This window comes from Oncorhynchus nerka, linkage group LG4 (assembly GCF_034236695.1).
Source record: "Oncorhynchus nerka isolate Pitt River linkage group LG4, Oner_Uvic_2.0, whole genome shotgun sequence".
In the NCBI taxonomy this organism is placed as follows: Eukaryota; Metazoa; Chordata; class Actinopteri; order Salmoniformes; family Salmonidae; genus Oncorhynchus; species Oncorhynchus nerka.
This window is the reverse complement of record NC_088399.1, coordinates 81,932,944-81,942,823: the sequence shown is the minus strand read 5'-3', so window position 1 is coordinate 81,942,823 and position 9,880 is coordinate 81,932,944. Positions and strand designations below refer to the sequence as shown.

Genomic DNA, 9,880 nt, shown 5'->3' with positions numbered 1-9,880 from the left:
TGTCCTCTAATTTCTAGGTAATCCAATTTTATAATTCCCACACAATTTAATTCCATCAACTCAACACGCCATTGTCTACTACTGTAATGGTCCACAGTACATATCATTGTAGCCTATTCCACAGCCTACTTCACACATGAAGACTGATAGGCAAGGCTATTACATCTATGCCCATGACTGAAGTGTTGGGAATGAAACAATCACAATGTTTAACATTCAATTCTAAAATCGTTCATATTCTGAATGCACTGTATCTATCCATCGTTGGATGTGGGGGATGGACTTCGACTATGATTCGTCCATCTCCGACGTACGTCACCAATGGAGGCGCGGTCTAATGTTTTGATTGACATTGCGTATTCACGGATAGTTAGCTGTGGGACCACGACAGCTAAGGGGGTTTGAATTTCTAACCGGGACAGCCACAGAGGATCACCGCTAACTTACATACACAATTACCGGTAAGTCACGGCACGGAGACATGGTTTAGAATGGTCGGTTAAAGTTAATTCTGGAGAGAAACTTTATGTGGAAGGAAAAGCGGACTTTTTGGTCTCAAAGATGGACTTATGCACGTAAGGAAGTCCAGCCCTATGTGCTTTCCTAGTGTGTGTGTGTCTGTCTGTAGGATATTTATTGGGAAGGGCTTACCTCTCGTCCAATGTGATTGCCTTGCTCATGCTTTGAGTGCTTATTCTATGCCTTTTCTCCACAGTATCTTGACTTGGCTACATAATACTACTCTTCAAATATGCCGGCTACAATGCCCTGGATGGGTAACAAAAATGGCCGCACGTGTTTGACGAGATCACCGTAATCGCGAACAATTGACAGCAAAAACGACCCGATAATTTGGCACGGATGTGGACTACTTGTACGCCCAGTCGTTATTTCCCGGATATCGATATTTCTATGTGCGGTAACTGGATATGTGCGTGTATTTCTCGTGCCGCTGATAGGACGTGCGCGCGCGAGGAAGTGGCAGGCAGTCCCACTGTCCCATTATAAAATCCGGCACCACACCAGCAGAGAAAATGAGCTGTATTGAGAAGAGGAGCGTTGCGTACAACGATTAGATAGGCGAAACATGCCCGTGCCAGGCAGGGAATGAGACAAACCACGGTTGTTTGTTTGTTTGTTGACCACAACAATCAGGCATTGTGTATTTGTGCTATGGACGTGGGTCGGATCGGGTATAGCCTTGGCATGGCAAAGTCTGTCCCGAGGCAGAGGCCAGTAGACCCATCCTATTGATTTTCCCTCTCAGATTGGTCTGAGTGGGGTGTAGAATCCTGTCTGTCACTACTTAGATGACTATCTGAGTTTGAGAATATCACTGACTATAAAACGGTTAGGTGAATGAGCCTTTTGCCTGTAATCAATTGTCATTTTTGGGTCATGGTGTCAGTAGGCTGGTTTTATACTCAGCTATTTGGGTATTTTTCTGTCTGGCATAGTCCTAGGGGTGGAGGTGATTGGGGGGGTCATCCCTGTAAATAAGCAACATACTGGGGGATGAGGGTTGCAGTCCATCTTAAAGGTCCAAATCAGCTGTTTTTAGATCAATATCAAATCATTTCAGGGTAACAATTCACAAAACTGTGATTGTTTTCAATTAAAATGGTCAAGAAATAACATAGCTTCTTAGAAAAGACCAATTTCCCAAGCAAGAATTTTGTGGGGAGGGGAAAACTGAAAACTAGCTGTTATTGGCAGAGAGTTTTGGAATGCTCTTTCTTATTGGTCTATTAACTAATTTACTGCCAGGTCATGTCAAAATCCAATCCTTTAGAACAGGCTGAAATGTAAGGCAGTCTTTTCAAACAGCTCCAACACTAAACGGGCATAATTATAATTTTAACATTTTCACAGTATTATTCCAACTTCATAGTGTGGATCTCTCTCTTTTATAAATACAGTACCAGTCAAACATTTGGACACACTTACTCATTCCAGGGTTTTTATTTATTTGGACTATTTTCTACATTGTAGAATAATAGTGAAGACATCAAAACTATGAAATAACACATATGGAATCATGTAGTAACCAAAAAGTGTTAAACAAATCAAAATATCTGTTATATTTGAGATTCTTCAAAGTAGCCACCCTTTGCCTTGACAGCTTTGCAAACTATTGGCATTCTCTCAACCAGCTTCATGAGGTAGTCACCTGGAATGCATTTCAATTAACAGGTGTGCCTTGTTAAGTTAATTTGTGGAATTTCTTTCCTTCTTAATGTGTTTAAGCCAATCAGGTGTGTTATGACAAGGTTGGGATGCTACTCAGAAGATAGCCCTATTTGGTAAAAATGTTGATGTCGCCACTATTATTCTACGATGTATAAAATAGTCAAAATAAAGAAAATCCTGGAATGAGTGTGTCCAAACTTCTGACTGGTACTGTATAGTCGTATGAAAAAGTTTGGGCACCCCTGACAATTTCCATGATTTCCATTTATAAATAATTGGGTGTTTGGATCAGCAATTTCATTTTGATCTATCAAATAACTGATGGACACAATAATATTTCAGTAGTGAAATGAGGTTTATTGGATTAACAGAAAATGTGCAATATGCATCAAAACAAAATTAGACGGGTGCATAAATTTGGGCACCCCAATAGAAAAATCACATCAATATTTAGTAGAGCCTCCTTTTGTTAAAATAACAGTGTTACGAATCCCTTTTGGCCCGACAGTCTAGGGGGGGATGGTAATGAGACCCGTAACATAACTCATGCAAATTATAATTGTGACAAAGTAAAAGTGAGAACGAAATAACCACAACTACTGAAATCTACCGTCAAACTCTAGGTTTATTTATAAACACACGGTAATGGGGGGAGCAGGAAAAGGGGCTGAGCTGGACCCAAGGAAAGAAACAATAAGTATTCAAAAACACCCCTAAGCTAGACTAGCCTACTTTAACAACAGCTAACTAACTAACCAAAAATACAGTGGGTGGTCCGCCCAGTTCTAACTAGGGTATTTAACAAAGTTTACCTACGGGTAGTGTATGCCCATGGGCGACTTGTCTTGGTTTCCCCTTTTCCCACCAGCAAACAAACAACCACCATAACCAAAAACAATACTCACAGGTGATGACAAAGTGCTATGGAGGTGCTCAAACAAAAGATAGCTCAATACACAAAGAGAGTGAAACAGAGAGATCTACAGACATGGCATTTACAGAGAGATTGAGCTCTAGAGCAAACAACTGACAGGGTTTTTAAACCAAGGGAAAGGAACTGTGATAGTGTAGGAAACAGGAGGAGCTGTGTCTTCTGATTGGTGATTGGATTGGTGACTGATTGGGGAGTGATGATTTTCACCTGTGAGGGGAGAAGGAGAGAAAAGAACACAGGATACACACACACACACACACACACACAGGATACTGGTATCCGTAACAAACAGCCTCTAATGAGTGTCTGGACGAAGGTATTTTGGACCATTCCTCCTTACAAAACATCTCCAGTTCAGTTAGGTTTGATGGTTGCATGGACAGCCCGCTTCAAATCATCCCACAGATTCCCAATGATATTCAGGTCTGGGGACTGGGATGGCCATTCCAGAACATTGTACTTGTTCCTCTGCATAAATGCCCAGGTAGATTTTGAGCAGTGTTTTGGGTCGTTGTCTTGTTGAAATATCCAGCCCCGGCGTAACTTCAACTTTGTGACTGATTCTTCAACATTATTCCCAAGAATCTGCTGATATTGAGTGGAATCCATGCGACCCTCAACTTTAACAAGATTCCCAGTACCGGCACTGGCCACACAGCCCCACAGCATGATGGAACCCCCACCAAATTTGACTGTGGGTGGCAAGTGTTTTTCTTAGAATGCTGTGTTCTTTTGCCGCCATGCATAACGTCCCTTGTTATGACCAAATAAATCAATCTTTGTTTCATCAGTCCACAGCACCTTATTCCAAAATGAAGCTGGCTTGTCCAAATGTGCGTTTGCATTCCTCAAGCGACTCTGTGGTGTGTGTGCAGAAAAGGCTTCTTCCGCATCACTCTCCCATACAGCTTCGCCTTGTGCAAAGTGCGCTGAATTGTTGAACGATGCACAGTGACACCATCTGCAGCAAGATGATGTTGTAGGTCTTTGGAGGTCGTTTGTGGGCTGTTTTTGACCGCTCACCATCCTTCGCCTTTCCGATATTTTACTTGGCCTGCCACTTTTGGCCTTAACAAGAACAACTGTGCCTGTGGTCTTCCATTTCCTCACTATGTTCCTCACAGTGGACACTGACAGCTTAAATCTCTACAATAGATTTTTGAAGCCTTCCTCTAAACCATAATGTCGAAGAATCTTTGTTTTCAGGTCATTTGAGAGTTATTTTGAGGCCCCCATGTTGCCACTCTTCAGAGGAGAGTCAAAGAGAACAACAACTTGCAATTGGCCACCTTAAATACCTTTTGTCATGATTGGATGCACTTGTCTATGAAGTTCAAGGCTTAATGAGCTCACCCAACTAATTGTGTGTTCCAATTAATCAGTGCTAAGTAGTTACAGGTATTCAAATCATCAGAATGACAAGGGTGCCCACATTTTTGCATAGCCTATTTTTCACATCTGATTTAATTTCATACAACTTAATATCGCTACACTAAAAATCTTTGTCTGGACAATACCCCAGTACTCAGCTTTTATTAGAAAATGAATGCCAACCCACTGTGATCAGCTTCTGTGATGACAGAGTAAATTATTATGCAGCCTCGGAGGGGTGCCGGAACATTTTCATACGACTGTATGTATATACTACCGTTCAAAAGTTTGGGGTCACTTAGAAATGTCATAAAATTGATCAGAAATACAGTGTAGACATTGTTAACATTTTAAATGACTATTGCAGCTGGAAACAGCAGATTTTTTATGGAATATCTACAGAGGCCCATTATCAGCAACCACCACTCCTGTGTTCCAATGGCACGTTTTGTTAGCTAATCCAAGTTTATCATTTAAAAAGGCTAATTGACCATTAGAAAACCCTTTTGCAATTATGTTAGCACAGCTGAAAACTGTTGTTCTGATTAAAGCAATAAAACTGGCCTTCTTTAGACTATTTGGGTATCTGGAGCATCAGCGTTTGTGGGTTTGATTACATGCTCAAAATGGCCAGAAACAAATAACTTTCTTCTCAAACGCGTCAGTCTATTCTTGTTCTGAGAAATTAATGCTATTTCATGCGAGAAATTGCCAAGAAACTGAAGATCTTGTACAACGCTGGCCTTCTAGGCATATTTGCAAAGAAAAAGCCATATCTCAGACTAGCCAATAAAAATAAAAGATTAAGATGGGCAAAAGAACACAGACACTTCACTGTTGACGTTGAGACTGGTGTTTTGCGGGTACTATTTAATGAAGCTGCCAGTTGAGGACTTGTGAGGCATCTGTTTCTCAAACAAGACTCTGTGATGTACTTGTCCTCTTTCTCAGTTGTGCACCAGGGCCTCTCATTCCTCTTTCTATTCCGGTTAGACCCAGTTTGCGCTGTTCTGTGAAGAGAGTAGTACACAGCATTGTATGAGATCTTCAGTTTCTTGGCAATTTCTCGCATGGAATAGCCTTAATTTCTCAGAACAAGAATAAACTGATGCGTTTCAGAAGAAGGTCTTTGTTTCTGGCCATTTTGAGCCTGTAATCGAACCCACAAATGCTCCAGATACTTAACTAGTCTAAAGAAGGCCAGTTTATTTGCTTCTTTAATCAGAACAACAGTTTTCAGCTGTGCCAACATAACTGAAAAAGGGTTTTCCAATAATCAATTTGCATTTTAAAATGATAAACTTGGATTAGCTAACACAATGTGCCGTTGGAACACAGGAGTGATGGTTGCTGATAATGGGCCTCTGTACACCTATGTAGATATTCCATAAAAAATCATCCGTTTCCAGCTACAATAGTCATTTACAACATGAACAATGTCTACACTGTATTTCTGATAAATTTGATGTTATTTTAATGGACAGAAAATGGGCTTTTCATCAAAAACAAGGACATTTCTAAGTGACCCCAAACTTTTGAACGGTAGTGTATATATAGTAGTACACACACTTGGTGTACAAAACATAAGGAACACCTGCTCTTTCCATGACACACACTGAGTGTACAAAACATTAAGAACACCTGCTCTTTCCATGACATACACGGAGTTTGCAAAACATTAAGAACAACTGCTCTTTCCATGACATACACTGAGTTTGCAAAACATTAAGAACACCTGCTCATTCCATGACATACACTGACATACACTGAGTGTACAAAACATTAAGAACACCTGCTCTTTCCATGACATACACTGAGTTTGCAAAACATTAAGAACACCTGCTCTTTCCATGACATACACTGAGTTTGCAAAACATTAAGAACACCTGCTCTTTCCATGACATACACTGAGTTTGCAAAACATTAAGAACACCTGCTCTTTCCATGACATACACTGAGTGTACAAAACATTAAGCACACCTTCCTAATTTTGAGTTGTCCTCAGAACAGCCTGAATTTGTATATGCACCAAATACAATGGGTGTAGACTTAGCCGTGAAATGCTTGCATCCCAATGATGCATTTGAAAAAATTATAATAAAAATTAAAATAGTATAACAACAGGAATAAAATACACATACATTTACCTATCTACAGGGAGTACCAGTACCAGAACACTGTGTAGGGGTACAAGGTATTTTAGGTAGGCATGTACATGAAGACTGGGTAAAGTAACTAGACATCAGGATAGATAATGATACTGTATTTTAGGTAGACATGTACATGAAGACTGGGTAAAGTAACTAGGCATCAGGATAGATAATGATACTGTATTATAGGTAAACATGTACATGAAGACTGGGTAAAGTGATTAGGCATCAGGATAGATAATGATACTGTATTATAGGTAGACATGTACATGAAGACTGGGTAAAGTAACTAGACATCAGGATATATAATGATACTGTATTTTAGGTAAACATGTACATGAAGACTGGGTAAAGTGATTAGGCATCAGGATAGATAATGATACTGTATTATAGGTAAACATGTACATGAAGACTGGGTAAAGTAACTAGGCATCAGGATAGATAATGATACTGTATAATAGGTAAACATGTACATGAAGACTGGGTAAAGTAACTAGGCATCAGGATAGATAATGATACTGTATTTTAGGTAAACATGTACATGAAGACTGGGTAAAGTAACTAGGCATCAGGATAGATAATGATACTGTATTATAGGTAAACATGTACATGAAGACTGGGTAAAGTAACTAGGCATCAGGATAGATAATGATACTGTATAATAGGTAAACATGTACATGAAGACTGGGTAAAGTAACTAGGCATCAGGATAGATAATGATACTGTATTTTAGGTAAACATGTACATGAAGACTGGGTAAAGTAACTAGGCATCAGGATAGATAATGATACTGTATTATAGGTAAACATGTACATGAAGACTGGGTAAAGTAACTAGGCATCAGGATAGATAATGATACTGTATTATAGGTAAACATGTACATGAAGACTGGGTAAAGTAACTAGGCATCAGGATAGATAATGATACTGTATTTTAGGTAGACATATACATGACGACTGGGTAAAGTAACTAAACATCAGGATAGATAATGATACTGTATTATAGGTAGACATGTACATGAAGACTGGGTAAAGTAACTAGACATCAGGATAGATAATGATACTGTATTATAGGTAGACATGTACATGAAGACTGGGTAAAGTAACTAGACATCAGGATAGATAATGATACTGTATTATAGGTAGACATGTACATGAAGACTGGGTAAAGTAACTAGGCATCAGGATAGATAATGATACTGTATTATAGGTAGACATGTACATGAAGACTGGGTAAAGTAACTAGGCATCAGGATAGATAATGATACTGTATTATAGGTAGACATGTACATGAAGACTGGGTAAAGTAACTAGGCATCAGGATAGATAATGATACTGTATTTTAGGTAGACATGTACATGAAGACTGGGTAAAGTAACTAGGCATCAGGATAGATAATGATACTGTATTATAGGTAAACATGTACATGAAGACTGGGTAAAGGGACTAGGCATCAGGATAGATAATGATACTGTATTATAGGTAGACATGTACATGAAGACTGGGTAAAGGGACTAGGCATCAGGATAGATAATGATACTGTATTATAGGTAAACATGTACATGAAGACTGGGTAAAGGGACTAGGCATCAGGATAGATAATGATACTGTATTATAGGTAGACATGTACATGAAGACTGGGTAAAGGGACTAGGCATCAGGATAGATAATACGAGCAAAAGAAAAACTTAGTAGCAGCAGCATATGATGAAGTTAAAAGCGTGTGTGTTTGTGTTGTGTCAGCATGTGCGTGTGTGTGCGTATGTAGTGTATGTGAATGTGTGTGGGTTTTGTGTCAGTGTAATGTGTGTGTGTGTGTCTGTGTGTGTTTATATAGTCTTTTGACTCCCTTATTCTGTGCACGTAGGCAGAGTATTTGGCTTTGTACTGGTTGGTTTACAGTTTGTTTACTTAATGCTCTGCTGCCCTTATAGGAAAAGAATACGGCGGACTAGCAGCAGGCTCCTGCTTTCCCCAGAATGAATCACCCAAGAACAGCCAGAGAGACCAATGTGACCTATGCCTCAAACTCGTGTCTAGACTTGACAGTTCATACAGCTTTAGTATTCTGATCTTAGAGTTGTGGTCACTTCTGAACGTGTCATGCTTCTACACCTACAGTTAAATGTGTCTACCGTGTCCACAGTGTGTCCGGGTTCCCTTTTCCCTCGCTATATTCAAATGCCAGTATGCATTCTACAAACGGTGGAATAGGAACAATATGATAACACAACAACAACTACTGGCAGTAGCTAACTACTGTAGCTAACTAGCCAGCTAACCTCTGTAGCTAGCCAGCAAGCTAGCAAACAACAGTACAGGGATTGCAAATTGGTTAGCATAACTCTAGCCCAAAAAATTTTTATTTTCTAAATATTAGCTAGCTGGCTAGCATTTATGAGTCCAGCAAACATGAGGTGTTGACAAGCTGAATGCACTGAGCTGTCTGTTTAAACTACTAGCACACAGCCATGCAAAAGAGGTCTCTTCACAATCTACAAGTCCAGAACAGACTATGGGAGGCGCACAGTACTACATAGAGCCATGACTACATGGAACTCTATTCCACATCAGGTAACTGATGCAAGCAGTAGAATCAGATTTAAAAAAAACAGATAAAAATACACCTTATGGAACAGTTGGTACTGTGAAGACACACACACACAGGTACAGACACATGCATGCACACGCACACACATACATTGTAATATTGTTTTATAGTGGTATTATATATTTTGTATTGTAGATATGTAGTGGTGTAGTAATGTAATGTACAATAATGTACTGTTTTATCTTTTTTGTTTTATGTGTGATGTAAGTGCCTTCATGTGTTTGGACCCCAGGAAGAGTAGCTGTTGCCTTGGCAGGAACTAATGGGCATCCTTAATAAACCCCATGAAGAGTAGCTGCTGCCTTGGCAGAAACTAATGGGCAGCCTTAATAAACCCCAGGAAGAGTAGCTGTTGCCTTGGCAGCAACTAATGGGAAGCCTTAATAAACCCCAGGAAGAGTAGCTGCTGCCTTGGCAGAAACTAATGGGCAGCCTTAATAAACCCCAGGAAGAGTAGCTGTTGCCTTGGCAGCAACTAATGGGCAGCCTTAATAAACCCCAGGAAGAGTAGCTGCTGCCTTGGCAGAAACTAATGGGCAGCCTTAATAAACCCCAGGAAGAGTAGCTGCTGCCTTGGCAGAAACCAATGGGAAGCCTTAATAAACCCCAGGAAGAGTAGCTGCTG

General features: G+C 39.9%; 1 protein-coding gene across 3 annotated transcripts in view; it reads left to right on the top strand.

The window, feature by feature from the left end:
- The first annotated feature begins 369 nt into the window (after positions 1–369).
- Positions 370–9,880, top strand: part of pals2b (protein associated with LIN7 2, MAGUK p55 family member b) — an 87,598-nt gene continuing 78,087 nt past the window's right edge. For all 3 annotated transcript variants that reach the window (XM_065017928.1, XM_065017929.1, XM_065017927.1), the window contains exon 1: positions 370–461. The gene's annotated coding sequence lies outside the window, so the exon portion shown is untranslated. The remainder of the gene's footprint in view (positions 462–9,880) is intronic.